The sequence below is a fragment of the Branchiostoma belcheri genome, unplaced genomic scaffold (genome assembly GCF_001625305.1).
Source record: "Branchiostoma belcheri isolate BF01 breed outbred unplaced genomic scaffold, Haploidv18h27 scaffold22, whole genome shotgun sequence".
Classification (NCBI taxonomy): Eukaryota; Metazoa; Chordata; class Leptocardii; order Amphioxiformes; family Branchiostomatidae; genus Branchiostoma; species Branchiostoma belcheri.
The window spans coordinates 3,071,101-3,075,972 of NW_017803713.1; the positions used below are offsets into that span (position 1 = coordinate 3,071,101).

The window sequence follows — 4,872 nt, forward strand, 5'->3', positions numbered from 1 at the left end:
GGGTTTTTCTCCTGTGTGGGTTCTCATATGTCGGGATAAGGCAGACTTTTTAGCCGTCCTGTACCCACACTCCCCACACATGTAGGGTTTCTCACCTGTGTGCTTTGTTAGATGTTGGCCCAAATCAGCCTTCCGTGCTGCAGAATAATCACACTGGTCACACTTAGGGTTTTTCTCCTGTATGGGTTTTCATATGTCGGGATAAGTTATTCTTTTTAGCCGCCCTGTATCCACACTCCCTACACATGTATGGTTTCTCACCAATGAGTTTTCCTACATTTTGGGATGAAGCATTTTCACCGATGTGTTTTGCTATGTGTTTGTCTAAATGACATTTCTGTGCAGCAGAATAGTCACATTGGTCACACTTGTAGGGTTTTTCTCCTGTGTGGGTTCTCATATGTCGGAATAAGGCAGACTTTTTAACTGTCCTGTATCCACACTCCTCACAAATGTAGGGTTTCTCACCAGTGTGGTTTGCTAGATGTTGGTCCAAATAAGATTTCTGTGCTGCAGCATAGTCACACTGGTCACACTTATAGGGTTTTTCACCTGTATGGGTTCTCATATGTCGGGATAAGTTGGACCTCGCAGCTGCCCTGTACCCACACTCCCCACACATGTAGGGTTTCTCACCAGTGTGTTTTTTGATATGATCGTCTAAAGAAGATTTGTGTGCTGCAGAATAGTCACACTGGTCACACTTGTAGGGTTTTTCTCCTGTATGGGTTCTCATATGTCGCAATAAGTCAGGTTTATGACCTGTCCTGTACCCGCACTCCCCACACATGTAGGGTTTCTTTCCAGTGTGTCTTGTTAGATGTTGGTCCAACGTGGATTTCAGAGCTGCAGAATAGTCACACTGGTCACACTTGAATGGTTTTTCACCTGTATGGGTTTTCATATGCTGGGACAAGTGAGATTTGTACGCTGTCCTGTACCCACACTCCCCACACATGTAGGGTTTCTCACCGGTGTGTCTTGCGAGATGTTTGGCCAAATTGCTTCTGTGTGCTAAAGAATAGTCACACTGGTCACACTTGTAGGGTTTTTCTCCTGTATGGGTTCTTATATGTATGGATAACTTATACTTGTAATCCGCCTTGTACCCACACTCCCCACACATGTAGGGTTTCTCACCAGCATTATTCAAATTGACTTTTCGTGCTGCCACCTGCTCTTCATCATTGACTGTTTTGCTGTCACAGTCGACCTGGGAAACCCCGGTGGGAGACTCATCACAGCAGCTTCGACCAACTCCGGTGGGAGACCCGCGTCCTGTCGTTTCCATGTTCAGTCTAATGAAAAAAAATGAAGATTAAGAAATTTTAAAGATTAAGCGTTAAAAGCTGTCAATGATAAAATTGGGTTAATTGAAAACACGGTTTAAAGAGTTATAACTTCAACTTGAGCTTTACAACTATTTCAATCTTTTGCATAACAATGTAGCCCACCATAATTATATGGTGTTTTATTTCTTGCATTTGAATAAATTTGCTTCTATAATGTTGAAAATCACAATTTCTGAGATCTTACAATCACTTGCTCACACTACAGAGCGTATTTAAAACATTTTATATTATATTATTTATTACTTCTACGACTACAATCCATTCGCTTGGCATGAAAGAGGAGACTCTGCAGTATAAGTTTGGTCACCATGCTATAGTCTTATAGTTGTTTTGTTGTTGAATTCCCAGTTTAACGTCTATTTTTCTCGCTAGACATAGTCTTTAGGTGCTTAATACACTGTTGACAGTTCTACGCTTTTCTAGATTTTGTAATGTACGCCTTATGTGATTTTTTACATGTATACAATCCAGTTAACATTTCTATATTGTTCCCAAAAACAATGATACAAATTGACGTACAAACTGGCAAGGGTCGAACAAATGTTAGGTTTCGCCCCCTCCCCCTTTGCTTCCAGTGCATATCATATAACACTGCGACAATGTGTACAATTTTAATATGGTCCTATTGCGTTTCCTATGCGTTTCTTTAAAACATAGTAGCCAATATTCCTATACTTGTACATTATTCAACGCCCTTCAAATAGGCCACTTTGCCTTATGCAAGTTGGCGTCCATTATAGGTTGCAAGGGTCAAACATATGTTAGGTTTCGCGAAATTTCGCCCACCCCCCTTTATTTCCAATATATATAAACATTGCAAAAATTTATACAAATAATAGTCTTAAAGAGGTCTTTCTTCCACAGAAATTATCTTTAACTATTTCTCTCATCATAAGAATACTTTGCTCCCCGTTTCGAAGTCTTACCTGCTTCCTTTGATGGTTTTTCTCTTCACGTAAACCGGAACTCGGCCAGCTTTGTCCTTCCATCTTCATGTGAGGTCAGAGGTGAACGAAATGTGGGTCAAAGTTTAAATTCTCTGCCTGATTACCCATGCAGTACATTTGACGTCATGTGGTACTTTACGCTTTCCTCATATTGTAAACGTTACACTTCAAACAGATCACCAAAAAACGTAAATGCGCCATTTTTGCTGGTCTAATATTATATGAAAGGAAATAAAAGCTGAGAAAGGAAGATAAAAGCTAGAAAGGTAACAATTGCAAAGCAAATGCATAATGCGCCAAAAAGCAGTTACTGAAGCAACTGGATATGATTTTGGTGTCGTTTCAGCTAGTATCCACTAGCTTTCGTCCCCTTCGCAAATGGTCTGCTCTGTTAATTCTTACTCAAACGCGTTCATATGTATGGTGGCAGGAGTCTAAATCCCTCCAGCTAGAAAATTGCTGTATAATATAACCAGACATTATGCAGTTTCATCCTGCAAATCGTGTATACATGCCAGTTACTTGAAAACGGAAACCTTTACAGCGTTCCTACACACTCCACTTGCACACTCTGCGTCCACTCAACAAAGTATCTGGGAGTTACACTGTGCCGGGACATGAGTTGGGACGCTCAGATCAACAGCAGAGTTAACCAGGCAACAGAGCCCTAGGCTTTAACCAGGCAACAGAGCTGTAGGCTTTAACCAGGCAACAGAGCTCTAGGCTTTAACCAGGCAACAGAGCTGTAGGCTTTAACCAGGCAACAGAGCTCTAGGCTTCCTCAGACGCAACCTGAAAATTAGTTCCAGTACCATTAAAGCAAAGGCGTACAGAGCGTTTGTGAGAACCTTAGTTGAGTACCCAGCTACAGTATGATGGGACACACACACCCAGAAGAACATCGACAAGCTGGAGTCTGTCCAGAGGCGTGCTGCTATATTCGTCCTAAACCGCTACCATAGTACCTCTAGTTCAAGTACCATGCAAGAATCGCTCAGTTGTCCCTCATTAGAACGACGTTGAGTAAATCATCACGTCTAGGAGTGATGTACAAAATAATCCACGGCCTGGTGCAGTGCCCCACAATCAAGAGCAAGCTGACTCCACCACCCCCATCTAGACAGCGTCGTACTCACAGCCTGCAGTTTCGTGGCATCAACGTCAGGACGCAGTGCAGAGCGGGTGCCTTCCTACCCATGTTTCATAGTTGTAACTGCTGGGCATTTCATACTTTTGCCGCATTCGGAAGTGCAGGTGAACATCGATAAACATGATTAATTCAAAGGAGTGGAATGCTCTATCTGAGTCTGCGGTCGAGGCCACCACAGTAGACACTTCTGTGTCCAGGGCTGTGAACTGATTTTCTTTTACACGACAACTGGCAGGGTCTTCCTGGTGATGAATCTACGCTTGGATGTGCGAACATGATTATGGACAGCGATCAGGACACATCTGCAGTAAACCTCTGACCTCCTCAACATGCCAGAATGTTCAACACAGACATGAACGTGGGCATCGAAATGAAGAAAAGGAAGAAGAACGCCATGTGGTTCAAAGGTGACACTATGGCTGATTAGCTATTTAATACATTAGATGTCGGTTGACACGTTACCCCATAATGTCAACGTTCAATGTTTCAAACCGACCACCTACACCTGACTTTTGTTTCTGACGTAATATGAAATAGTTATTTTAAAAGAATGAGGCCAAACTGTTTGGCCTGAATCTTACTTTTTGTGCTGTATAGTCAACTCACCACCTACAGTTGCCAAAAGTTCAACTGGAGTACAGTAAGCGAGCTTTCTTGTACTCTGGGGTGATTCTATGCAATAACGTACAATCTCATCTGAAATCAGCCAGTACACTCTTAGGCTTAAAACAAATATACAAACAAGACTGCCTGCCAACTGTACATTGATATGCAAATTTCATCCTTTTTATTATCATTCCATGATTTGATTTCTCTATGATTGATTTGATATTATTTGATGTATGCCTGTTTTGGACCATTTAAGCTTATTCTTCTATTCTGTTACTTAATAAGTCCTTGCAATTTGCCTCTTGATTGTACATAAGTTTCTTTAGCGATTACTTTATGTTGTATCGTTATCATTTTATTGTGTTTGGGGATTGCCCCCCCCCCCAGGGTGGATTGAAAACCGCCCTCCAGGGCCATATGTTTCTCTGGTTAAATAAACCTCTGATATAGTCCTATAGTCCATCTAATTAAGGAAAAAGGCAACACAGAAGAAAACATAAGTTTCAAGGTATATAAGGTATATAACGATTTAATAGTGTTAGCAAAAAGTATCTGTATCGTCAAAAAGAAATGGTGGTTCCCCAGTTCACAAATTTATTTCAAGTTTTACCTTCGGCAAATAAATTATTTTTCAAAATATACGAGAAGAAGATCTTCTCATTCATTTGGGATGACGGGCCGGAAAGAGTAGCTAGAAAAGTATTGTACAATTCGGTGGAAAATGGTGGTTTAAAGTTAATTAATTTACGTGCCTTTAATTTAACTATTAAAGCTTCGTGGATACCCAAGATATTCTTTCACCCTGAGTGGTTTA

At 41.1% G+C, this 4,872-nt stretch overlaps 1 pseudogene; it reads right to left on the reverse strand.

Annotated features, from left to right (window-relative positions):
- Window positions 1-49: 49 nt before the first annotated feature.
- LOC109470147 lies at window positions 50-2,307 on the reverse strand (annotated as a pseudogene).
- Window positions 2,308-4,872: the final 2,565 nt, after the last annotated feature.